Raw genomic sequence first — 27,367 nt, forward strand, 5'->3', positions numbered from 1 at the left:
CGCTAGGTTTCTTACCGGTATGTTCGAATAACACGCAACTGTTAGAGAGGTAGTTTGGGAACTCAAATTGTAATCCCTGGAGGGAAGCCGTCCTTTGCACAAACACTTAAGAAAATTTGCAGAGCCGGCGTTTGAAGCTGAGTGCCGAACTACTCTATCGCCACCAACATACACTTCACATAACGACCACGAACATAAAATTCTAGAAATTATGGATCATACGGAGGCACGCAAACAGTTTTTCTCTACATTTGTTTGCGAGTGGAACAAGAAAGGAAATTACTAGTAATGGTACAGTGTAACCTCCACCGTGCACCGTACCGTGGCTTGCGGAGTATCTATGTAGATGAAGACGTACCTTGTGGCTGTGCACGTGGTTAGCTGAGTCGATTAATTTTAGTGTTTGAAGCAGAAACTGTGTTCTGTGCATCGTCGGACGACAACAACAGTGGTCGTTCATACCAATAATGTTCTTATTGAAAACCGTTTATATGTAAATCGCCCATAATACAAATAGTTTACAAGTTACAAGAACAGCTGAAAATTATCCAGAGCACATTTTGAGGTAGTTATGAACGTCGCAACAAATGTTTCAATTTTAAATAATACTGAACCAGAATAGATTAAGATAATAAAATTCAACCCTACACATCAACGTACTTTTTGCTGAGATGCAGCTCGTACGTCTATTCAGTCCAGAGTAATATTTAGTCAGTTTTTATAAATGTTTACTTGGTGCAATAAATCTCTCACTTCGAGATATTGGTGCTGATATTCTAACGAAAAAAAGGAAACGGTAAATTAAGTGTAAGAGAGGAACTAATTACCAGAAACCTGTTACACCTAATATAATCCATCACGAAGTGTTTATGATGATCAGTATGCTTCCGGTTTCAGATAGCTTTGCGTCCAAAACTGGTTGAAATAAGTTCGTTCAAAAATCATTAGTTACAATTATCACATTACTGTCCACGTGTGTTGATTTCATTGGTAGGATATTGGGAAGTCACATACGAAACTTTCTAAATAGTCTATCTAGAGAGAGAGAGACTGTATGTAACGTCTCAGTATCCTTCCAGTGAAACCACCATAGGCAAGCAGTAATGTTTTTTTTTTTTTTTGGTGGTGTTGAAGGGCGCTCAACTACTGAGGTCATTAGCGCTCAGTCACAATTGTTAGACCACATGGAATCTAGTAAAATTCAAGGGGAGGAGGGAGACACCAGAAAGTCCTGACAAAGATGCAGATAAAAAAAGTAAAAAAGTTATATGTCTTTGGACAAGCCAGTCAAAGTTATAAAACGCAGAACACGAGCAGCTGCTCGAGCTTCATCAGCTAAAATATCCGGTAAAGTAGATGGCAGGGACAGGACAACACGAGATTGACTAAAGTGGGGACACGACAATAGAACATGGTGCACTGTTAATGCTTGACCACAAGGGCACTGCGGGGCTGGGTCACCGGAGAGCAGGTAGCGGTGGCTAAACCGGCAATGCCCAATCCGCAACCTGGTCAGAAGGACCTCTTCTCGCCGAGATGGTCGGGAGGAGGTTGTCCAAGCAGTTGGGAGCAGTTTTACTGCACGGAGCTTGTTTCCTTAGGAGGATGACCAAGCATCCCACCACAACGACACAAGCCTCTTACAAACAACCCCACGAACGTCAGATGATGGGACACAATGGGAGGCTGGCCGAGGCAGGAGGACTGCAGCCTTGGCTGCAGCATCAGCAGCCTCATTCCCAGGCACTCCTACATGTCCGGGAACCCACAGAAAGCTGACAGGAGAAACATTATCAGCGAAAGAATGGAGGGACTGCTGGATCTGTTGCACCAAGGCGTGGACCGGATACAGAGCTCCAAGGCTCTGAAGAGCACTGAGGGAATCAGAGCAGAGTACATACGATGAATGGCGGTGGCGGCGGGCATACTGAATGGCCTGATGGAGAGCAAAAAGCTCGGCCGTAAGGCTGGAACATTGGTCGAGGAGCCGGTATTTAAAGGTGACTGCCCCAACGACAAAAGCACAGCCGACACCATCGTCAGTTTTGGAGCCATCGGTGTAAATAAAGGTGTGACCGGCAAGTCGAGCACAAAGTTCGATAAACCGTGAGCAATACACTGCAGCTGGAGGACCCTCCTTCGGGAGTGAACTGAGGTCGAGATAAATATGAACCGCAGCCTGGAGCCAAGGTGGTGTCGGGCTCCCACCCTCTCTGAAGGTGGTAGGGAGAGCAAAATCCAATTGTCGAAGCAGGCGACGGAAGCGGACTCCAGGGGGCAGCAGGGCAGACACATACAACCCGTACTGACGGTCGAGAGAATCAGCGAAGAAGGACTGATAAGAGGGGTGGTAGGGCATTGACAACAGCCGGCAGGCATGCCGACACAGCAGTACATCGCGCCGGTAGGTCAATGGTAATTCGGCAGCTTCAGCATAAAGACTCTCGACGGGACTAGTGTAGAAGGCTCTGGTCGCAAGATGTAACCCCCGATGGTGGATGGAGTTGAGACGGCGTAAGAGGGATGGCCGAGTAGACGAGTAGACGAAGCTCCCATTATCCAGCTTCGATCGGACTATGGACCAATACAAGCGAAGCAGGACAGTGCGATCCCCTCCCCAAGATGAACCACTAAGAACCCTGAGGACATTAAGGGAACGTGTACAATGGGCCACCAAATGAGAGACGTGCGGAGACCAACAAAGTTTCCTGTCCAAGGAGGCATTATAAGTTTCCAGATTCAGCGAGTGGAAGGAAGGTCGCCGAGCCTCTTCTGCCTCTTTCCTGGGAAGGAAGGCAGGGTGGTAATGGGCAGAGCTTGAAACCTCCGCGAAAAACCGGCCGAAGGCGTTGGAGACAGCTACAGGATCAACAAGGACCTCATTACCTGAGGTCAGGCCAGGTACTGAGGAGTGGGCCTTAATGCCCGACAGCCGGCGCAGTCCACCCCAAACGACAGAAGAGGGAGTAAAACTGTTAAAGGAGCTGGTGAAAGAGGCCCAACAAGCTTTTTGCTGTCTTTGATGACTCTACGGCATTGCGCTCGGAGTCGTTTGTATCCAATACAATTCGCCAACGTAGGATTGCGTCGAAACGTGCGTAAAGCACGTCGTCGAGCACGGATTGCGTCTCTACAAGCCTCATTCCACCAGGGGACGGAAACGCGACGTGAAGAGGTAGTATGAGGAATGGAACATTCGGCAGCATTGACGATAACAGCCGTGAGGTATTCGTCCTGACTGTCACAACTAAGAAAATCGTGGTCCGGAAAGGTCGCCAGGGATGAGTAAAGTCCCCAGTCAGCTTTCGGTATGTTCCAGCTGTAAGGACATGGGGATGGGGTGTGGTGCAGGAGACGAAAGACACAGGTGAAGTGGTCGCTCGAATAGGTGTCAGAAAGGACATACCACTCGAACCGACGGGCAAGAGTGGTAGAACAGATTGAGAGGTCCAAGTGGGAGAAGGTATGAGTAGAGTCCGAGAGGAAAGTCGGGGCGCCAGTATTGAGGCAGACAAGATTGAGATGGTTGAAGACATCCGCCAAGAGGGAGCCTCTTTGACATGATGCAGAATAGCCCCAAAGGGGATGATGGGCATTGAAGTCGCCCAACAATAAAAACGGTGAAGGAAGCTGAAAAATCAGGTGCATCATGTCAGCCCGACTAACTGCGGATGATGATGGAGTGTAGATGGTACAAACTGAAAAAGTAAAAGCAGAAAGAGTAATACGGACAGCTATTGCTTGGAGTGGGGTGGTCAATGGGATGGGACGGTAATAGACATCGTCCTGAACGAGCAACATGACCCCACCATGAGCTGGGATATCGTCCACAGGGGTGTGGTCATACCGCTCCGAGGTATAGTGGGTAAAGGCAATACGGTCAGTTGGGCGCAACTTGGTTTCCTGGAGACCAAGGACGAGCGGACAGTGCAGGTGGAGGAGCAGTTGTAATTCCTCCCGATTAGATCGAATCCTCTTATGTTCCAATGTAACAAGGTCATCCCTAGTCAATAAAGAGGGGGAACGTAACGGGGGAAGAGCTGGTCACCTCGACGGCCGCGGAGGGCCAGGTTTCGAGGGAACAACGCTACAACCGACAGGGGGCGGATCCTGTTCCATTGAGTCGTCGCCAGCTGTGGCCGCTGTCCCGGGTTACGTAGGAGGGGCAGCATCATTTGCCGACGAGAGGCCAACTGAGCGCCTGGCAGCAGAGCGTCCCGGCGAAACTGAGGACGGCCGGGAGCAGCGACTCACGGATGGAGTATCAGACGAAACGCGTCGGGGTGGAGAGGGGGATAGAGACTTCTTCTTGGAGGCCTTCTTGGAAGTCCGAGGAGGCACAGGGATGGTGGGCTGGACCCGAAGAAGGTCCTCACGCGCAGGGCCCGTTTTGGAACGCCGGACCTCGGAAGCCGGGGACGCCTGAGAAGAGGATCGCTTCTCAGGTGGCGGGGGAGGGGGAGGAGGAGGAAGGGTGGCCCCTGGGGCAGAGGGGGCACGGGCCGCGGGGGAGGAGGGTTTGGAAAGGAGGGATTTGGGAGGCGGAGGCATAGACCCCAGATGGGGGGAGGAGGTGGAGGGGGGACAAGATAGGGGTGAGGATACCGTGGAAGGAGTGGACACGACTGAGGCTAACGAAGTGGTCAATGTCATGGGATGGAGGCGGTCATACTTCTTCCTGGCCTCAGAATAAGAGAGACGATCCAAAGTTTTGAGTTCTTGAATCTTCTTCTCCTTCTGATACGCGGGGCAATCTAAGGATCTAGGCGAGTGGGTGCCGGGACAATTAACGCACCGAGGTGGTGGGGTGCATGTGTGTTCCTCACGAAGAGGACGTCCACAATCGCCACAAAGGGGCTCAGCCTCACACCATGACGATATGTGCCCAAAGCGCAAACACCGAAAACAGCTCATAGGAGGCGGGACATAAGGTTGCACTTCGCACCTGTAGGACATCACCTTTACCTTCTCTGGGAGAACGTCCCCCTCGAAGGCGAGGATAAAGGCCCCGGTGTTGATGCGACTGTCTTTGAGGCCGCGCTGGACTCGCCAGACGAAATGCACGCCTCAGCACTACACGTTGGCCCTGAGATCCACATCAGATTGCAGCAGGAGGTCCCAATGAAAAATAACCCCCTGCGTCCTGTTCAGTGCCAGATGCGGGACAATGGACACTGGGATGTCCCCTAGTCAGTCGCACGCCTGGAGCGCCGCCGACCGTGTGGCGGAGGTGGTCTTTATAAGAACGGACCCCGAACGCATTTTACTGGGAGCCTCGATTTCCCCGAAGATGTCCTCGATGTGCTGAACAAAGAAAATGGGCTTGGAGGTGGCGAACGTCCCCCCATCAGTCCGAGAACAGACCAAATAGTGGGGGAAGTACTTCGCCCCAAGCCGGCGGGCCTGTCCTTCCTCCCAGGGAGTGGCCAAGGGGTAAAGGGCAGGAGAACCAGAACCAGAGACAGTACCTTTCTGTTTAAAAGACTCGGCCGCAGAGCGACTTGATACATGTTGACGTTTCATCTGCAAAACGTCCGCCCTGATACCAGCCACTCTGACCAGGGGCTCTCCCCACGGGCGCCACCCAGCCTCAGCAAGGGCCATCTGGCAGGATGACCATTGCCGGGAGTCCTGATGCCCCAAGGAGACGGGCATCTACTCCTTGGCCGAGGTGGGGAGGGTGCAGCTCAGATATCGGCAGTGCGATCCCTGTGTTGTCAGGGGGCTACAACCTAGAGGGTACATGACGACCCCACCACAACAGGCTGGCTACCGTGCTGGATTTCGGGTACCATGGAAAGTCCATCATGATCGTAGGTGCAGATGGGGACTCACTATGTGCGTAACATGTACAACCCATCAGGCGTTTAGGCCCAATTTGATGAATAGTGGGTATGGTTACAACGCCGTTACAATGCTGAGTGTCAAGGTCTTAGTGCACTGAGGACCAGTGGTACACCACGTAAGGCGTCCTTCCCCAAAAGGCTCGTACTTCTGTAGAATTTTGAAAAATGGAGGTCAAACCCCAAGGATGACCATCACATGGAAGGCTGAAACGGTTGAAACTCCTTTTAGTTGCCTCTTACGACAGGCAGGAATACCTCGGGCCTATTCTTACCCCGGAACCGCAGGGGGGCAGTAATGTTGTGATAGCTGTAAGTAACGATTTTTAAATAGGAATTTATGTCACCAATTTTTGGACACAGAAGCATCTGGGACCAGGGGTATATAGATCAAACCCCTTCATGGTGGATAATGGAGGTTGTAATAAATTTTGGTAATTACATGTTTTGTTTCATCTAATCTTTTTTTTTTTTCAGTATTAAATCATTGCGGAAATTTCATAGTGGCAGATGTAGAGTGTGAAGTATCATGCTAATAATTTTGGATCAGAACCTTAAATATTTAACTATTTTAAATGTTATTGGACTGGAAGGAACTCCAAAATTTGTTAAGACATTCGTAACTCTCTGAAAAAGTGATCTGGAAAATTTTTGAGCTGTTAATAGAACTGGTGAAGGTATCTGCAATGTGGATAATCTACACTCAAATGGTTAATCCATGCACCGTCTACTCTCTCGTTGTCAATAAGTACATTTTAGAAGCAAAAGAATCACTTCTCTATCAGACGAAGCACAGAATACTGTTTTTGCTTTGCATAATGTCCTGTAAGTGATCCACTCAATTGGCAATGCGAACCACTGCAGCGTATACATTTCTAATGGGAGAGCGAGATACCGTGCGACCACATAGCAGCGATGTGTAAGCAGCGAGGCTGCGTGGAAGTGCAACGAGGCTCCCTACGACCAGTGAGGTGCCAGCAGCGAGGTTGCAGCATAAATATAATCTAAGTACGCGTCGATCACGACTTGAGATAAATAAACTGGCCACCCTCATAATTCTTTAAGTCTGGCTGCCTGCGCAGACTGGCAACACTGCAGGCTCAGACAGTTCCTGGAGGAAGTATCATCTTCGGGTTATGTTCGTGTCTATTCTTTTAGACATGTCCGAAAGAATACACACAACAAATGTAAAACTAAGGCTATGACAGCCAATGATCCCTTCAGCGCAAATGCACACTAAGCTCCAACTGTTACGGGAATCTGCGAGATACGGCGAGTAATGAGGGCAATGAGCAGGGTGGGTAGTGTGCAGTGGTGTGTGGTGTAAACTGAGAATTTTAATGTGACAGGAGGCGTGCTAGGGAAGCCGTGCGATTGTGGTGACCACCTGGACGGCGTAGCAGTCTGCTCCATTGATATAAAGCAACGCCCACTGGCAACTAATGTCTTTAATTCCTTTGTGTACTGCCTTCTGCTCAAATTGTTCTGCGACGTCTGCTTCTCTGGTCTAGTTGTAACCTACATGTCATGTGAATGCAACGTTGGTCGATCGAGACCACTAGTTGTATGAAGTTTTATAGCGCATTCGTCTGAAAGCTGGTCATGAGTACAATGATAGATGCCTTTCACTCTGACGCTCCATACAACAGTTCTGTCCAGTGACATTTCTGCGACAGATTTCTTGGCAGACTATCAGCCACTGAATACCTTATGCACCAGAGCCATCAAAAACGCATTTGCTGGTATCCAGCAGCGGCTGCGGCGGTGGTAGCGTAGCGCTACCTCGCCCTTTGTCGAAAGCGCCAGCTACTGGTAGAGTAAAATGCTTTACTGTTGTTGACAAATGCTGAAAAAATAAAATGGATACGATTTGCATTTCACGCTCGATAGCAACGGGGGCAGTCGACTCTGTTTAATATGAGTCTTATCGCATTAATATGCAAGATATGACTATGGCTCATAATTAATTTTGTAGTTTGTGATTCAGTTGAAATATCTCACTATATTGTTCAATGCTGCTATCAATGCCATATACTTCATTTGTTTTCCTTTTACAGGTAACTCTTCATCCAACGTTTTTTGTTAAGAGTTCGTGTGTTTCCTTCAAATCAGAGAGAATAACTGTGGTGTGTGTTTTACCGTCATCGTTCGATTCCTTACAGTAGATGAATCCGATAAACTATGGGAACACAACGCAGTGAATGCCTATAGCAATGTAGACACATTGCTCATTTTGATGTCCACGGATGGAATTAAGGGGAACTTAACGATGTTCGAATATGGTATTTAAGTTGTTCACTAACATCGAAGCAAACGAAATCGCCAATTTGTAATCCACCCGAAATGGAAGGAAGATGATGATACCCTGCATCAGCGCACACCTGCAGAGTGAGCTTAATTGCTGTTGCAGAGGTTTGTAAGTAGGCTATTTAGGTTTTTTTATTGGTAACGCCACGCAGCGCTCTGTATGAAAATCACTGGCTGTGCTGTGTGCAGTCTGTGGCTGGTTTGCATTGTTGTTTGCTATTGTAGTGTTGCGCAGTTGGAGGTGAGCCGCCATTGGCCGCCAGTAGCGGTGGATGTGGGGAAGTGAGATGGCGGATTTTTGGGAGCGGATGATCCGGACGTGTGTCCATCAGAAACAGTAAATTTGTAATATTGGATATCATGGACTGATATATTGTTGTTGTTTTTGTGGTCTTCAGTCCTGAGACTGGTTTGATGCAGCTCTCCATGCTACTCTATCCTGTGCAAGCTTCTTCATCTCCCAGTACCTACTGCAACCTACATCCTTCTGAATCTGCTTAGTGTATTCATCTCTTAGTCTCCCTCTACGATTTTTACCCTCCACGCTGCCCTCCAATGCTAAATTTGTGATCCCTTGATGCCTCAAAACATGTCCTACCAACCGATCCCTTCTTCTAGTCAAGTTGTGCCACAAACTTCTCTTCTCCCCAATCCTATTCAATACCTCCTCAATAGTTACGTGATCTACCCACCTTATTTTCAGCATTCTTCTATAGCACCACATTTCGAAAGCTTCTATTCTCTCGATGTTAACAAATTTCTCTTCTTCAGAAACGATTTCCTTGCCATGGCCAGTCTACATTTTATATCCTCTCTACTTCGACCATCATCAATTATTTTACTCCCTAAGTAGCAAAACTCCTTTACTACTTTAAGTGTCATTTCCTAATCTAATTCCCTCGGCATCACCCGATTTAATTTGACTACATTCCATTATCCTCGTTTTGCTTTTGTTGATGTTCATCTTATATCCTCCTTTCAAGACACTGTCCATTCCGTTCAACTGCTCTTCCAAGTCCTTTGCTGTCTCTGACAGAATTACAATGTCATCGGCGAACCTCAAAGTTTTTATTTCTTCTCCATGGATTTTAATACCTACTCTGAATTTTTCTTTTGTTTCCTTTACTGCTTGCTCAATATACAGATTGAATAACATCGGGGACAGGCTACAACCCTGTCTCACTCCTTTCCCAACCACTGCTTCCCTTTCATGCCCCTCGACTCTTATAACTGCCATCTGGTTTCTGTACAAATTGTAAATAGCCTTTCGCTCCCTGTATTTTACCCCTGCCACCTTCAGAATTTGAAAGAGAGTATTCCAGTCAACATTGTCAAAAGCTTTCTCTGAGTCTACAAATGCTAGAAACGTAGGTTTGCCTTTCCTTTATCTAGCTTCTAAGATAAGTCGTAAGGTTAGTATTGCCTCACGTGTTCCAACATTTCTACGGAATCCAAACTGATCTGCCCCGAGGTCCGCTTCTACCAGTTTTTCCATTCGTCTGTAAAGAATTCGCGTTAGTATTTTGCAGCTGTGACTTATTAAACTGATAGTTCGGTAATTTTCACATCTGTCAACACCTGCTTTCTTTGGGATTGGAATTATTATATTATTCTTTTTTTTTGTGGTTTTCGGGCGCACAACTTCAGTGGTCATTAGCGCCCTGACTACTCTAAGAATGCACCGCGAGGCACAAGTTGACAACAACAACTAAAAGGGAATACACAATAAAAGACAGACTGACAGGCATAGGACGAAAAAACATCATCAAATGTCCTTAGCGAGGTTTGTCAAATTGATAAAACAAAGAACACGAGCAGCTGCTCGTGGGTCATCCGCTAAAATGGCATCTAAAGTATTAGGCAGGTTAAGATCGAGGCGCAGTGTGTTAAGATCTGGACAGGACATTAAAATGTGTCTAACCGTCAGCAAGTGCCCACATGGGCAGAACGGCGCCGGCGCAGCCGTCAGCAGATGGCGATGGCTGAACCGGCAGTGTCCAATTCGTAACCTTGCTAAAACGACCTCCTCCCGCCGAGAAGGGCGTGAGGAGGACGTCCAAGCCACGGGAAGAGGTTTTAAGGCCCGAAGCTTGTTGTCGGTAAGTGCAGCCCAATCGGCATGCCACAGCGACACAACGCGCCGACAAATGACCCTGCTAAAATCGGACGAAGGGACACAACAAGAAGCTGTCCGAGGCTGGAGGACCGCAGCCTTGGCCGCGGCATCTGCAGCTTCGTTCCCAGGGATACCGACATGGCCAGGAACCCACATAAAGCTAACCGGCGTACCGACGTCCACCAGCTGCTGAAGAGATCGTTGGATCCGGTGTAGGAAAGGGTGAACCGGGTACGGATCACTGAGGCTCTGGATGGCGCTCAGGGAATCTGAGCAGATGACATAAGCAGAATGTCGGTGGCGGCAGATGTAAAGAACAGCCTGGTAGAGGGCAAAGAGCTCAGCTGTGAAGACCGAACAATGGCCATGGAGCCGGTATTGGAAACTTTGTGCTCCAACAATAAAGGAACACCCGACCCCGTCATTGGTCTTAGAGCCATCTGTATAAATTAAAGTCATGTCGATGAACTTCGAACGAAGTTCCAAAAAACGGGAGTGGTAGACCGAACCGGGGGTGACCTCTTTTGGGAGCGAGCTGAGGTCGAGGTGAACGCGGACCTGAGCCTGGAGCCAAGGTGGCGTGCGGCTCTCGCCCACTCGAAAGGTTGCAGGGAGTGAAAAATGAAGGTGTTGAAGGAGGCGACGAAAGCGAACTCCAGGGGGTAGCAAGGCAGAGACATACAACCCGTATTGAAGGTCAAGAGAGCCGTCAAAAAAGGAACGATAAGACGGATGGTCGGGCATTGACAGTAGCCGACAGGCATACCGACAAAGCAGTATATCGCGCTGGTAGGTGAGTGGCAATTCGCCAGCGTCAGCATGAAGACTCTCTACGGGACTGGTATAAAATGCTCCGATCGCAAGTCGTAAACCCCGATGTTGTATGGAGTTGAGGCGGCGTAAGATGGATGGCCGTGCAGAGGAGTATACGAAGCTCCCATAATCCAGCTTGGAGCGGACGATCGACCGATATAGACGAAGTAGGACGGTTCGATCCGCTCCCCACGACATACCACTGAGAACACGGAGGACATTTAAAGAACGGGTACAACGGGCGGCCAAATATGACACATGTGGAGACCAGCTAAGTTTCCTCTCAAAGGTAAGGCCTAAAAATTTGATTGTCTCCACGATTGGGAGAGCAACGGGACCGAGTCGTAAGGACGGTGGGAGAAACTCTTTGTAGTGCCAGAAGTTAATGCAGACCGTCTTCTCGGCAGAAAAACGGAAGCCATTGGCGACACTCCAGGAGTAAAGACGGTCAAGAGAATGCTGAAGACAGCGCTCCAGGACACGTGTACACTGCGCGCTGCAATAGATGGTAAAATCGTCCACGAAAAGGGAGCCTGATACATCAGCTGGGAGGCAATCCATTATTGGATTGATCGCGATGGCGAAGAGAGCGACGCTCGAAACTGAGCCCTGTGGCACCCCATTCTCCTAGCGAAAGGTGTCGGACAGGACAGATCCCACACGTACAAGAAACTGTCGATCCAGTAAAAAGGAACGAATAAAAAGAGGGAGGCGACCGCGAAGGCCCCATGTATGCATGGTGCGGAGAATGCCCGCCCTCCAACAGGTGTCATAAGCCTTCTCCAAATCAAAGAACATAGCCGCGGTCGGGCGCTTCCGCAAGAAGTTATTCATAATGAAGGTCGACAAGGTAACCAGATGGTCAACAGCAGAGCGGCGCCTACGAAATCCACATTGTACATTGGTAAGTAGGCGTCGAGACTCGAGCAGCCAAACCAATCGAGAGTTAACCATTCGCTCCATCACTTTACAGACACAGCTGGTAAGCGAGATAGGTCGATAACTGGAAGGCAACTGCTTGTCCTTCCCCGGCTTAGGAATCGGGACAACGATAGACTCGCGCCAGCATGCGGGAACATGTCCCTCAATCCAGATGCGATTGTATGTACGAAGAAGAAAACCTTTACCCGCAGGAGAAAGGTTCTTCAGCATCTGAATATGAATAGAATCAGGCCCTGGAGCGGAGGACCGTGATCGGCCAAGTGCGGTTTCGAGTTCCCGCATGGTGAATGGGGCATTATAACTTTCACAATTCGAGGAGCGGAAGTCAGGTGGCCTAGCCTCCTCTGCCTGTTTGCGGGGGAGGAAGGCAGGGTGGTAATGAGTGGAGCTCGAAACCTCGGCGAAAAAGCAGCCGAAGGCATTGGAGACAGCCTCAGGGGCCACAAGGACGTCATTCGCGACCTTCAAGCCAGAAACTGGTGAGTGGATCTTAGTGCCAGATAGCCGGCGCAGGCTACCCCAGACAACAGAAGAAGGAGTAAAACTGTTGAAGGTGCTTGTGAAAGCAGCCCAGCTGGCTTTCTTGCTTTCTTTAATAATACGACGACACTGAGCACGTAATCGTTTATAATTAATACAATTCGCCACTGTAGGGTGGCGTTTAAAGGTGCGTAAAGCACGTCGACGAGCACGTAAAGCGTCTCTACATGCTGCGGTCCACCAGGGGACCGGTACGCGACGTGGAGAAGAAGTAGAGTGAGGGATGGAATATTCAGCAGCAGCGAGAATGACTTCCGTGAGGTGTGCGACCTGACGATCGCAGCTTGTGAAGGTTTCATCCTGAAAGGTCGCCCTGGAAGAGAAGAGCCCCCAGTCTGCCTTGGAGACGGCCCAACTAGAGGAGCACGGAGAGGGAGTACGCTGCAGGAGATGGATAATACACGGGAAGTGGTCGCTCGAATATGTATCAGCAAGTGCATACCACTCTAACCGGCGTGCAAGTTGGGGAGTACATATAGAGAGGTCTAAATGGGAATAGGTGTGAGATGTGTCCGAAAGAAAAGTAGGGGCGCCAGTATTGAGGCAGACAAGATCGAGCTGGTTGAAAAGGTCTGCTAACAAGGAGCCCCTCGGGCAGGATGCTGGAGAGCCCCAAAGGGGATGGTGGGCATTGAAGTCTCCAGTTAACAAAAATGGTGCAGGTAGCTGAGCAATAAGTTGCGTCATGTCTGCCCTGGTAACGGCAGATGACGATGGAGCGTAAACGGTACAAAAGGAAAACGTAAAAGTGGGAAGAGTAATGCGGATGGCAACTGCCTGCAGGCCGGTGTGCAACGTGATGGGATCGTAGTAAATATCATCCCGGACCAGCAACATTTTCCCCTCCATGAGCTGGGATACCTACCACAGGAGGTAGGTCAAAACGCACAGAGGTGTAGTGTGCCAAGGCAATTTGATCGCATGGGCGTAGCTTCGTTTCCTGGAGGGCTACGACGAGCGGACGATGCAAGCGGAGCAGCAACTTCAAGTCCTCTCGGTTGGAGCGAATGCTGCGAATATTCCAGTGAATAAGTGCCATCGTAAGAAAAGGAAGATGATAGAAGTGGTCACCTCGAAGGCCGCTTAGGGCCTGGCTTCAAGCGAGCACTGCCGCCGCTATCAGGAGGCGGACAGTCATCGTCCATGGGGTCTATAGGGTCATCGGCCATCTCGGGAGGATGGCCGGGAGGGGGAGCTTCCTCCGCCGGTGAACGGCCAGATGTTCGGCTACCAGCGGTGCGGCCAGGCGAAACGGATGACGGCCTGGGGCGGCAACCGCTGGGTGGCGCAGGAGAAGAAAGGCGCCGCGGCGGAGAAGGAGAACTGTGCTTCCTATGCGCCTTTTTAGAAGGACGTTTGGTGGAAGTACCAGTCGAAGGCTGGGAGGTCGAGGGATGGAGGAAGTCTGCACGGGATGGTTCCTTCTTGAAGGCCCGTGCATCTGACTTCGGGGTCTTCGACTTAGCAGAAACTGAGGAAGTGGCTGGTGTCTGTGGAGTGACGGGAGGAAGAGGAGACGTCGACCGCGCGATCTTAGCACTGGCCGAACGGACGACCGTGGTGCTGAAGGTCAGATCGCATGTCTGGGTTGCTACCTCCCGGGTAGTCCGAGGAGAGGCGAGGACAGTGCTGTATTTCCCCGCTGGGAGCAGCGTGGGCTTCCTACTAGCCAATAGCTTGCGAGCAGCCGAGGTGGACACTTTCTCTTTGACTCGAATTTCCTGGATACAGCGTTCTTCCTTATAGACAGGACAGTCGCGGGAGGATGCGGCATGGGCACCCTGACAGTTCACACAACGAGGAGACGGAGGTGGACAGTCACCCTCATGGGCATCCCTGCCACAAGTGACACATTTAGCCGCATTGGAGCAAGACTGTCGAGTGTGATTGAAACGCTGACACTGGTAGCAGCGCGTAGGTGTCGGGACATAGGGGCGAACAGAAATAACCTCGTAGCCCACCTTGATGCGCGATGGCAGCTTAACACTATCGAAGGTCAAGAAAAGTGTCCGGGTCGGTACAAGGTCATTGTTGACCTTTTTCATGACCCGATGGACAGCCGTCACACCCTGCTCAGCGAGGAAAGATTGAAGCTCCTCGTCAGTCAATCCGTCGAGGGAGCTACTATAAACTACACCACGAGACGAATTCAAAGTACGGTGGGCCTCCACCCGGACAGGGAACGTGTACAAGAGTGTGGCCCGAAGCAGTTTTTGCGCCTGAAAGGCACTCTCAGTTTCTAGTAATAAGGTACCGTTACGCAACCTGGTACAAGATTTGACAGATCCGGCTATGGCATCTACGCCCTTCTGAATGACGAAAGGGTTGACAGAGGAAAAATCCTTTCCGTCCTCAGATCGAGAAACTACGAGGAACTGTGGGGCAGGCGGTAGTACTTTTGTCACTGTTGGCTGGTCACGTTTCCGTTTTTGGGTCGAAGTCGAAAGCGATGGAGTAGAATCCATTGCGGAGGAATCCCCCATGATTGCCAGCGTCTCCGATGGCGCGCTCCTTCCTTGTGGGGACCCTCCCAGAGGGCACTCCCGCCTTAGGTGAATGTTTACACCTCAGGTCACACCTCCCGAGAAACAGACGGAGGGACCAATCGGCATGGTCAGAAGGTATCAGCTCAGGCAATCACCCCTCCCCGGGCCTGGCCTTTACCAGGGGGTACGCGCGTGCCTTACATGTCTACCCAGGGCGGGGACTTACGCGTTACCCCGTCACCGGCTACGCATGCGAACGCGTGGGTCGGCCTTCAGACACGCACAGGGAGGAAGGAAGAAGAGGAAAAAGAAGAGAGAGAGGGAGAAAGAGGACAGACTGTCTCAAACGCCGAGGCGGAGACCAGAGAAGGCAAGGAGAAGAAGGCAATGAGAAGGCAAGAAGAAGAAGGCAATGAGAAGGCAAGGAGAAAAAGGCAATGAGAAGGCAAGGAGAAAAAGGCAATGAGAAGGCAAGGAGAAAAAGGCAATGAGAAGGCAAGGAGAAGTCAAGGGAAAGAGTAAGGAAGACAGTGAAGTGGAGAAGAGCAAGGAAAGGAACCAACAAAAGGAAGGAAGAAACGAGAAGTGAAAAACCAAAGAGACCACGATTATAGGTCGTGAAACCGTCCGTCTCCGGACGCAGGCGCTAACTACCCCCGTGAGGGGGATGGACTCCTTTTAGTCGCCTCTTACGACAGGCAGGAATACCTCGGGCCTATTCTAATCCCCGGACCCGCAGGGGGGATTATATTCTTCTTGAAGTCTGTGGGTATTTCGCCTGTCTCATACATCTTGCTCACCAGATGGTGGAGTTTTGTCATGACTGGCTCTCCCAAGGCCATCGGTAGTTCTAATGGAATGTTGTCTACTCCCGGGGCCTTGTTTCGACTCAGGTCTTTCAGTGCTCTGTCAAACTCTTCACGCAGTATCTTATCTCCCATTTCGTCTTCATCTACATCCTCTTCCATTTCCATAATATTGTCCTGAAGTACATCACCCTTGTATAAACCCTCTATATACTCCTTCCACCTTTCTGCCTTCCCTTCATTGCTTAGAACTGGGTTGCCATCTGAGCTCTTGATATTCATACAAGTGGGTCTCTTTTCTCCAAAGGTCTCTTTAATTTTCCTGTAGGCAGTATCTATCTTACCTCTAGTGAGACAAGCCTCTACATCCTTACATTTGTCCTCTAGCCATTCCTGCTTAGCCATTTTGCACTTCCTGTCGATTTCGTTTTTTGAGACGTTTGTATTCCTTTTTGCGTGCTTCATTTACTGCATTTTTATATTTTCTCCTTTCATCAATTAAATTCAATATTTCTTCTGTTACCCAAGGATTTCTATTAGCCCTCGTCTTTTTACCTACTTGATCCTCTGCTGCCTTCACTACTTCATCCCTCAGAGCTACCCATTCTTCTTCTACTGTATTTCTTTCCCCCATTCCTGTCAATTGTTCCCTTATGCTCTCCCTGAAACTCTGTACCACCTCTGGTTCTTTCAGTTTATCCAGGTCCCATCGCCTTAAATTCCCGCCTTTTTGCAGTTTCTTCAGTTTCAATCTGCAGTTCATAACCAATAGATTGTGGTCAGAATCCACATCTGCCCCTGGAAATGTCTTACAATTTAAAACCTGGTTCCTAAATCTCTGTCTTACCATTATGTAATCTATCTGATACCTTTTAGTATCTCCAGGATTCTTCCAGGTATACAACCTTCTTTCATGATTCTATAACCAAGTGTTAGCTATGATTAAGTTATACTCTGTGCAAAATTCTACAAGGCGGCTTCCTCTTTCATTTCTTCATTATATATATATATATATATATATATATATATATATATATATATATATATATATAATGACTTTTGAACACTATTAAGGTAAATACATTGTGGCGCTCGCTGTATTGCAGTAGTTCGAGTAACAAAGATTTTTGTGACGTAAGTCATTTGTGAAAGGTATAGGTTAATGTTAGTCTGGGCCATTCTTTTGTAGGGATGATTGAAAGTCTGATTGCGTTGCGCTAAAAAATATTGTGTGTCAGTTTAGTGTTGATCAGAGTAGGTAAAGGGCGAAATGTCTGAGTACGTTCAGTTTTGCTCAGCTGTTTGAAAATCAATAACGTAAGGGGGTTTACCAGCACAGTAATTCATTAATTTTTCTAAGGGGACGTCTCAGGTTCAGCACTTACTGATCAACATGTTGTCTTTGTAAGTATCTCCCTGGCATGTGAGTTCTAAGTGGCGGCCGAAACTCAAATTCTTATCTTTAACGGTCGATTCGGATCACTTCAGGTATTTTTTGTAGTGAAGCAGCTTAGAAATCGCAAAGCAGGCATCTATGACCAGTAACACATCTTAACTGAGACGAGCTTGTGCACTTAAAGTGTAAAGATTTTCCTTCAGATTTCGTTGAAGTATTTGTTCTAAAAAATTTGCAGGTCCATTATATAAAACGAAAAATGAGAACATTGATTACACCTGTCTTCACCGCGAATAGAAATGACAACTCTCAACGCCATTGCACCTTAAGACACATTCAGAACCACTCAGCTAACGAGATTTTGCTGGCAGTGGGTCCCTCTCACTGTGATTTTGATCTCTGGGCCTCATAATGGAACGCTAAAGAAAGATAAGAACAGTTGTTATTCATGTGAAAAGTAGCATTCCTTTACTTTAAGTATTAAATGTTCTATCTAAGTTCCCATCGTAAATAAGGATTTGTTCCTTGAATCATTAAAGTGGAATTAGAGTGCAAATTCGAAGTGAATTTACAGGACAATTCAGGACCACTCACGGAAATAGATGTTCTGTTATATAGCTGCCACATGTCTGCAACGATGCTGCCAATTCCTAGTTGTGCTAGGAGCAGCTCCGTAGCGATATATATGCCGCCCTCGTCCCTGATGGTCTGTGAGAGGGGAGGCGCGACGGCCTTTGGTTTTGAATCACTTATCTCCTGAGAGTTTCTAGCGTCTCTATACTTAAAACATCGTTAAATTTAATCCAGAATTCCCAATTTTTGAAGCGTTCCGGCTGGGAACGTGGCTATTAATGCCAGTGTTATATAATTTCAGCGTAAGGACACCAAAGCTATCGATATAATTTTTTGTCAGGTAGCTTATGCCACGAGACACATTGAAGAACATAATTTTCTGTCACAATTACTATTTCCCCAATGATGGTGCTTAAGTTGGTAGCGTTTTACCGTAAGTTTAGGGGCAGATGTAGGGAAAAAAAAAGTCAAAGTTTTTTACTGTATATCATATTAGAGTGATTCTTTAAGAATAACATCGCTAAGTTTCATAATCTAATTCTGGCTAGAAATATGTTTTGAAAACATTTATTTGGGCCTCTGCGCCAGCCACGCCCCCTCTCCCTATGCTGTGATTCACGTCTTCTCGAAGAGAGAAATTGTGTGCGTGTTTATTTTTCTTTGACAGAGTCGAAACGAACTGCAGATGAGTCTGGAAGGCTGTGAGAAACATTATCTTTGCTTGTTTCATTGTTTACAAAGTGGTTTTTTTAATAGTAAGTGCTACAAACTTACTTCCGTTTTTAGTTTGTCATATAACAACCTGTTTTGCTCGAAATAGGTCACAACAGCGGACGCATACTAAGAAAAGCTAGGAAATGAATTTCACATGTAAAAGGTACAGGAAATTTGAGTACCAACGTTACTGATTCTGGTGCTAAGTGTGAAAGAATTTCCGACAAAGTCACTGAGTTCATCGAAGAAAATTAGTGAAGGAATTGATGATGCTGTGTACAGTTCCAAAGGCGAGTTTTCCAGTGGATTCAGGTTAATTGACTTATAAATGGTTACCCATATGAATAACGTTTCATGTGCATGTGGTAATTGAGGGTCAAAGGGCCTTAGACTGTATGGTTGCAGTGATAGAATTGGCATTTTAAGTAATATACATATTTTGTGTGTAGTCTGTAACTACGATGTTCAGTTCAGGACTTCTGTTCTCGGTGGGAAGTTGTATGAGGCCAACACAAGATTGTGTTACGCCGTGAAATAGTTGTAGGCAGAGAAGGCACCAATTTATTTTGTGGCTTAATGAACATGACAGAACTAGATTCAGTGGACACCAGAACACTGCTCAGTGCTCTTTAAGTTGAGTGCAAGGACGACACGAAAGCAGCTGTTGAGGAAGCTGCAGATATTGACAATGGAGAGGAAGGAGGACACTGTAGTGAAGACAGATCTGTGAATCTATTGTGACGTACCTGGATAAAGAGGCCACACATCACTGCATGTGTGGGAGGATGTTCAAAAACGAATGACAGGTAGACTTCACAGACAGGGAAATGAAAGGCAAGAGATTAGAAGATGAAAAGCCTCAGAGATGTTAAACTGATAGACAAGGAAATCTTCACTTTACAAATATATTATAGAAAAAGCTATCAGGGATAACTTACATAGCGTGAAAACAATGCAACAAGCCAAGTCGGAATATTCTTTCACAGATTTTCCACAAATGATAATCCTTAACATTCCCTTCCTGAGATGTCGTGGTGCAAATATCTTCAGGCAGTAGCCAGTGGAAAGTCATACACCTACAAACATGGTTTGCCACTTTCTGTTTCAGAAATGATGTAAAACCACTTCTCATGTTCGCAGTCAATCCTGAGCTACTGTAAAAAGATGTGTACCTGGGAAAAAAACGGAATACAAATGAGAGCTACAATCACCTTATATGGATGCGTTGTCCAAAAACAGTATGCGTGTCCCTAATAATTGTGAAGTTAGCTGCATGTGATGCCTGCCTAGTGTTCAATAGTGGAAATGTGGGTTTCCATTCACACTGAATATACTCAGAAGCATCGATGAAGAGCAACTGCACAAAGCTAAGGTAGCAGAAGAGAAAATGCATCCGGCCGCTGTAGCCGAGCGGTTCTAGGCACTTCAGTCCGGAACTGCGCTGCTGCTGCGGTAGCAGGTTCGAATCCTGCCTCGGGCATGGATGTGTGTGATGTTAGGTTTAAGTAGTTCTAAGTCTAGGGCACTGATGACCTCAGATGTAAGTCCCATAATGCTTATAGCCATTTGAACCATGTTTGAGAAAATGCAGAAGTTGGGCAGGCAAAGGAGGCAGGGGAAGAGATTACTCCAGGAAGACGAGGAAGAGGATAGATATTATGGAAATGGGCAGCATTAGTCAATAGAGCTATAGCAATATTTTCAAAAACTGAAATGACAACTTTATGTGCGAATAGCCGTAAACTGACTTTTTTGAGCTGTAATGTATCTTTTCTCAGGTACTAAAGGCTAACATCCTGAAATCTGGCAAGAATTACTTACTGAATAATCGTGTACAGCACTTTTATTTTTTCTTTTCACTGACAAAAAAGTCTCTCTTAAAATTTGAGAAAAGTAGAGTAGTTCCGGGTAATACGAGACTGACAAATTTCAAAATAACTATGACAACCAAGAATCTGTGCCACACGTTTTATTAACGTCTTATGCAGATGTAAGCTGTGAAATTGCAATTTTATTGCTTGTTTAGTTGACGAGGAAAGGGACATCATAGAAACAACAGTAATTAAAAATTCAGATCATTATAAAATTTATTTCGATGCGTATTTTCAAACAAAAATTGCACAGAATATCACTCATTATGTTGCATATAATAGTGTCTAGTTTTACGATTTTATCTTTAGTATTTTTGGAGATACACCTACGTTTGAGTACAGGAATAATTTTTGCTCTACGTCTGTGCTTAATAGACAAGTCACATACGCATAACAGAGACGTTGATCATCAATAATATATTCTCCTACTATTTACAGCAGTCTGTCAACGCTGGGACGATTGCTCGATTCCGCGACTGAAGAAATATACTTTTGAGGCGAAGCGCTGGGCGACTCATGATATGAGCGCATGAAAAAATAAGTTCCTTGGAGGTTGTTAGATAGGGAGCGAGAAAGCTGAAAGTCTGAGGGCGCAAGGTCAGGTGAATATGGTGGGTGCCGAATGACTTCCCAAGATAACTTGTCTGTAGTGTTTTCTGTCTGTTTAGCAGAATGCAGGAAGGCGTTATCATGGATTAGTAGCATAACTTTACGCAGTTTTCCGATCGTTGTTCTTCGATTGTTCAGTTGTTGACACTGACTGTCAGCAGTAATGGTTGCATATTGGGGAAATAAATGTTCGTGCAACACACCATCGCTGTTCCACCATGTACGTCTCATTATCTTTTGTATACCCGCGCAGGTTCTTGTACAGGGAGTTGCTGCTTTGTTTGAGCTCAGCCATTTCTTTCTGTTCCTTATGTTTCCATGAAGACACCAGTTCTCGTTACCGGTGACGCTACACGATTGTCCACGACCCAGTTGATGCCGAGCAAACAGAGATGAACATATGTCCGGCCACTAATTGTAGTGATTTTAGCTTAGAGCATGCGATAGCCATGCACCCGATTTTTGAACCTTCTCCACTGCATGCCAATGTGTCACGATGCTGGAATGACCACAGTTCATCACATATGGCAATTCTAGAGTACAATGATTTATATCACTGTGGATTACTGCGTTTAAACTATCTTCATCCAACCCTGAAGGTCTTCCTGGACGTGGAGAATTGCTAATGTCAAAATGATCCCCCTTAAAAAGACAAAATAACTTTCTCGCCGTGCTCCGCACAATGACATTGTCCCAATACACGACTGCCTCCGCTGTTGTCATCCCGGTATTGAACTCAAACAGAAGAGTATGTCGGAAATGTTCTGACTTCTCTACTACGCACATCATTTTCTACCGTCCACAGTTTCATTCACTACCTCCAGATGACGAAGCGACAATTTGTAAACGCAAATAGCAACAGTGACCTACGAGAACGAATAAGAATCGATGAATACACTCACAGCAACCGGAATACTGATATACAAAACAAAAACGTTATGAGCTTATGCACCGACCTAATACAAACGAATAAAATAATTGCAGTGAGCAACTGCTAATCGTACCACCTTCCGGAACTGAAGGAACGACATCAGCGTGTTCGTCGCCACAAAAATGCAAACAAATCTCTCTTTGACCGTGGTAACGGAAAGCCTCACACAAGTCTGCGCACCCCAGAGGAGCTCAGAACTATTGGAACGTTCTACCTCATCTACCCTAAAGCCCGGTTCTCGCACCTTCAGACTTCCATCTGCTTGTCCCAATGAGAGTGCACTCTGCGGGTTAGCAGTACTTGGACGGCGGGGAGTTTATTGATGCAGCAAGACGTTGGCTCCGATTTAGACCAGTAGAGGGAGACCATTAGGAGATTCGGGCCCTCCGTCTAAGGTGGCGTACGGCCGTCGTATTGAACGGAGATCATGTTGAAAAATAGGTTTTTGTCCCAAAAGAGTGGGGAATTATATAATTTATTGGAATCCTGCATAAAACCAACCTGCTTCCAGAAAAAGAAAATGGGTTGCATTACTCACTGAACGCCCCCTCGTAATACGTCAAACGGGACAGGAATCAATTATTTACTTTGCTGTATGTAGTCTCACTTGAACTATTTTTAGATTCTCGTTTATATTGCACTTTTTAGCAGTGATTCCGCATGAAGAATTTTGACAAATTTTATATTTTCTGTGTCAGCTGACAGGAGTTCGGTTTTTCGTATGTTATATCCGTTCGTCCATTGAGTTGTAAATGGTCCTCTTTAATAAATCTCATGTCACTATGGCGACAGTGCTGATGCAGTAGCAATAGCACCGATGCTAGAACGAGCGATTACACTGATCTAAAATGGAAGCTAGTTAGGTGGAGGAAGTGTGGAGTACCGTAGATCACGGCTAGACCGTGGTGGAAAAGACTAGTCGGGAGGGTGGCTGTATCGGGTGGGAGGGAGGGAGGGAGGGAGCGTTCAGTCCCGTTTGTCTAGTGAAGGAGATGATCAGCGTCTCATGGAGAACATACGTGCTGTGCCATTCCTCAGCTGACTTGCAATGAGAGAGAGTTCTCATTTTCGTGGTGTCGGAGAAACTGTTTCGAAGAGACAAGAAGATGTTTTACACTGTCGGAGAGCAGCCACGAAGTAACCTTTCACTAGCTATTAGAAGACTGACAGCATGAATTACGCTAAAGAATATGTTAGCTTCGACTAGAGCAGAGTAATCTTTTTGAATGAGAAAGTATTTTCATCGTTTAGCCATGACCCTTTACAGACATCAAAGTTACAGTAAAGAGTTATTTCAACAACAGTTCTTTTATGCCGTAAACGGCCTTTATATTAGGCTCAAAGTAACCGACACTATAATATTGTTATTAGATAGATCCTTTATCTGTTAAGTAAAGGGAAGCGTTGACAGTGTGAATAGTTATTTTAAGAAGCAAAAGGTTGCACTGTTAGTAGGTGTACCGCCCACAGGGAGAACGCTTCCAACCAAACAGCTTCTCCGAAAGTCAAAGAAGTGAACGGTTCCCCGTTGCCATATGGAGCTGTATCTCGGCTCACGTAGCAGGTCCTCCCCAAAGAATAATGGAAAACTCAATGAAGAGTCCTATATTAATAAGCTCCACTCTGTTATGAAGGCAAGTGATGAAACGCTGTTCCCGCGAAGTGACTTATCCTTTCTGCAGGTACGAATAATGGTAACAGGGTAGCAGTCACAAGTATAGTTTTTCGAAGATTTATTCATTACTTTAATGAACTACTCGTTGATAATGCAACTTTTCTTATATCTCCAAAATATTTACTTGTTTTTCTGGTGTTTATGTCTGCAGCGTAGCTTTCTCAAGCATTTTAATAGTTTCTTTTTAATACCTGTTTTCATATATATTGAAGTGACGAAAGTCAAGGGATAGCGATATGCACATGTATAGATGGAGGCACTATCGCATACTCGAGGTATAAAAGGGCAGTTCATTGGGAGAACTGTCAACTGTACTCAAGTGACGCGCTAGAAAAGGCTTCCGCCGTGATTACAGTTGCACGACAGAAATTAACAAACTTTGAACGTGGAATGGTGGTTGGAGCTAGAATAATGGGACATTTCATTTCTGAAATCGTTAGGGATTTCAGTATTCCGCGATCCACAGTGTCAAGAGTGCGCTGAGGTTAGCACATTTCTGCGGTTACCTCTCATCGCGGACAACGCAGTGACCGACGACCTTCCTTCACGACTGTGAGCTTCCGCGTCTACGTAGAGTCGTCAGTCAGACGGGGAACAGACAAACAACAGCGCCTCAAATAGCAGCAAAAATATATGTGGGACGCACAACGAATGTACCAGTTAGGACAGCGCGGTGAAATTTGGCGTTAAAGGAGTATGGCGGCAGACGACCGACGCGAGTCTCTTTGATGACAACACGACATCGCCTGCAGCGCCAGTCCTGGGCTTGTGACCGTGTCGGTTGGATCTTAGAAGACCGGAAAACCGTCGCCTCGCCAGGTAATGATTGATGATGATTGGTTTGTGGGGCGCTCAAGTGCGCGGTTATCAGCGCCCATACAAATTCCCAACCTTTGCTCACCAAACTCACCACTTTCAGGAATGATGATGAAATGATGAGGACAACACGAACACCCAGTCATCTCAAGGCAGGTAAAAATGCCTGACCCCGCCGGGAATCGAACCCGGGACCCCATACTCGGGAAGCGAGAACGCGACCGCGAGACAACGAGCTGCGGACGCCTCGCCAGGCAAGTCCCGATGCTAAGAGCTGATGTCGGGGCTCGAGTGTGGCGCAGACACCAAGAAACCGTGGACACTCACTGTCGACAAGGCATTGAGGAAGCTGGTGGTGGCTCCGTAATGGTCTGGGCTGTGTCTACATCCTCTGTATCGTCCTCTGGATATTGGGCTACTTTCAGACCGCCTGCAGCCATTCAGGGACGTCATGTTTCGAACACAGATGTAATTTTTATGGACGACAGTGCGCCATGTCACCGGGCCACAAATGCTCGCGATAGGTTTGAAGAACATTCTGGGAAGTTCGTGCGAATGGTTTGGCCACCCAGATCTCCAGAGGTCATTTCGTGCAACAATTCCTGCACCGCCAACACTTCCGCAATTACTGACTGCCATAGAGACAGCATAGCTCAATATTCCTGCAGCGGGCACGTCCAGAAGTAGTTGTACAAAGAGCAAAAGAAGGTCCCATACGGTATTAGGAGGGTTCCTGTGAATTCATTCTCTCTCTCTCTCTCTCTCTCTCTCTCTCTCTCTCTCTCTCTCTCTCTCTCTCTCTCTCTCTCTCTTTCCCTCTCTCTGCGTGCGTGTCTTATCAGAAGATAATGCTGCATAAGAACCACAGACGTGTGCGGGACTTCTCCCCTCTGAAGCTCGCTACAGAGCTGCCCGTAGCACTATTCACAATTATCATCTTTGGAAACATTTGGCAATTAAATGATAGTGCTATTACTTACGCGTGTAGTCCTGAATTGCCCTCTAAAGTCGGTTGGCGTTCCTTTTCCACTTCGATGTCTCGTGCTTTAAGGGGCGATCAAAAACTTTCGAAAGTAGTACTATCGGTATGCTAATCAGACAAAATCGCCATGCTCATTGAGACAATCTTCCAGCCGACGTACCAGATCGAAGATACACATTTGGTCTAACACCGTGTCTTCCTGTGCGAAGAAGTCCGTATCTGCCTTCTGCACTTGTTCATCCGATACCATTCGCGACTTTTGGAGCCCTCTTTAAAGGAGGTAACTGCTTAACAATCGGATGGGGGAGAGATTAGTAGTACAGAGCAAATGCTCCAGTGTCCTGAGATTAGTTGGCATTACTTCTGCGCGACGGCATTTGCGATATAGGGACTCGTTATCACGAAGCAGCAGCACTACTTTTCACACCATTCAACAACGGTGATGCTCAACTGCCATGCTGCCCCATACAATTTATTCATTCTCCGACAAATGTTTACTAATGTTCATCTTTCGGCAGTCAAGTATGACAACTCTGGCCCTGTTGGTCACATTTGGTAATAACGTCTTCATAGTTCACGTTCCTGCATTTACCACACGCATGTAAAAAAATAAAAAAATAAAAAAATAAAAAAATAAAAAAATAAAAATAAAAAAATAAAATAAAAAAACCAGCGCCACACTGACCAGTTGCCTACATCTCGATGCCTATACAGGGTCTCCCATTTTAATCTATACCGACCTACATCTCTGAAGCGGCACAATTCGGCCAAAAATGTCTAGTACATGTTGTAAGGTTTAAGGGGGTGATAGAGTGGTTACCTGGAAACGATCTTGAACACTGTTTTCAAGGTCAAACCAAGCTGAGATTCAATTTCGCAGATAGTAACCCCTGCTTTTTATTCCATATTCGTATTCTACGTGAGAAAATACGTATTGTTTGTAGGAACCATTTCGTTTCAAAAAACCAATGGTTTGTGCGATAGGGTACGTCATTGTTACCTTCCCAGGTTACCAGTATCTCGAGAACGAAGGGAGCTCGGAAAAATTTTCGATGAAAATCTTGTATTGTTTCTGATTTCTGTCCACTGGTGAAATTTTCGTGAACTTGAAATGGCCTTGAAATTCTTCAGTTGGGGTTAATTTCAAGGCTATTTCAAGTTCACGAAAATTTCACTAATGGCCAGAGTTAAGAAACCATACAAGATCTTCACTGAAACTTTTTTCCGATCTTGCTTCGTTCTCGAGATACTGGTAACGGGGAAAGTTACAGCGTAGTGCCCCGTGGCGACAAACTGTTGCTTTTCGAAAAAGAAAAAAAAAATGTTCCCTACAAACAATGCGTATTTTTTCACGTGGAATACGAAAATGAAGGTTACCATTTACAAAATTGAACTTGACCTTGGTTTGAACTTGAAAACAAGGTTCAAGGCCATTTCGAGATAACCATTCCATGATAGCCTTCAAACCTTACAACTTCCGCTAGAGACTTTTTTTTTTTTTTTGCAGCGTTGTGCCGCTCCAGAGATATCGGCTGGTATAGATTAAAATGGGACACCCTGTGACCTTCATCGGATTGGCGCTTCGTTGTATATACGCCGCAGCAATGCCCTGAAACGGAACTTTTTGATCGGCCCTTATATACAGTCCTAATCCTCATTTTAGTGAGACACTGGAATAGAAAAAATTTTGGACTCCAGGAAGCCGTTCCCCTTTAACTTTGCGTTACGAGACTCTGCGACCAGTGTGACGGCGACAGAAACGTGCTGCCAGTAGCGTCTTGCTAGGTCAGTGTTCCGCGCTTGTCTTATTATGCAAGGACGGCGTTAATTGTCAGTTTTAATCGCAGTGGTGACTAGTGCACTCAGATTTCTTATTTGTCGTTTTATTTAACTAAGCTGCGAATTTCTAGAAGGAATTTTTTAACGAAATATGGAGAAAACATTTAC

The 27,367-nt window shown here is 46.6% G+C and overlaps 1 protein-coding gene across 1 annotated transcript in view; it reads right to left on the minus strand.

Moving 5' to 3' along the window:
* Positions 1–27,367, minus strand: part of LOC124615663 (venom dipeptidyl peptidase 4-like) — a 352,342-nt gene that overhangs the window by 277,527 nt on the left and 47,448 nt on the right. The gene's annotated exons all lie outside the window — the stretch shown is intronic.

Source organism: Schistocerca americana, chromosome 5, assembly GCF_021461395.2.
Source record: "Schistocerca americana isolate TAMUIC-IGC-003095 chromosome 5, iqSchAmer2.1, whole genome shotgun sequence".
Classification (NCBI taxonomy): Eukaryota; Metazoa; Arthropoda; class Insecta; order Orthoptera; family Acrididae; genus Schistocerca; species Schistocerca americana.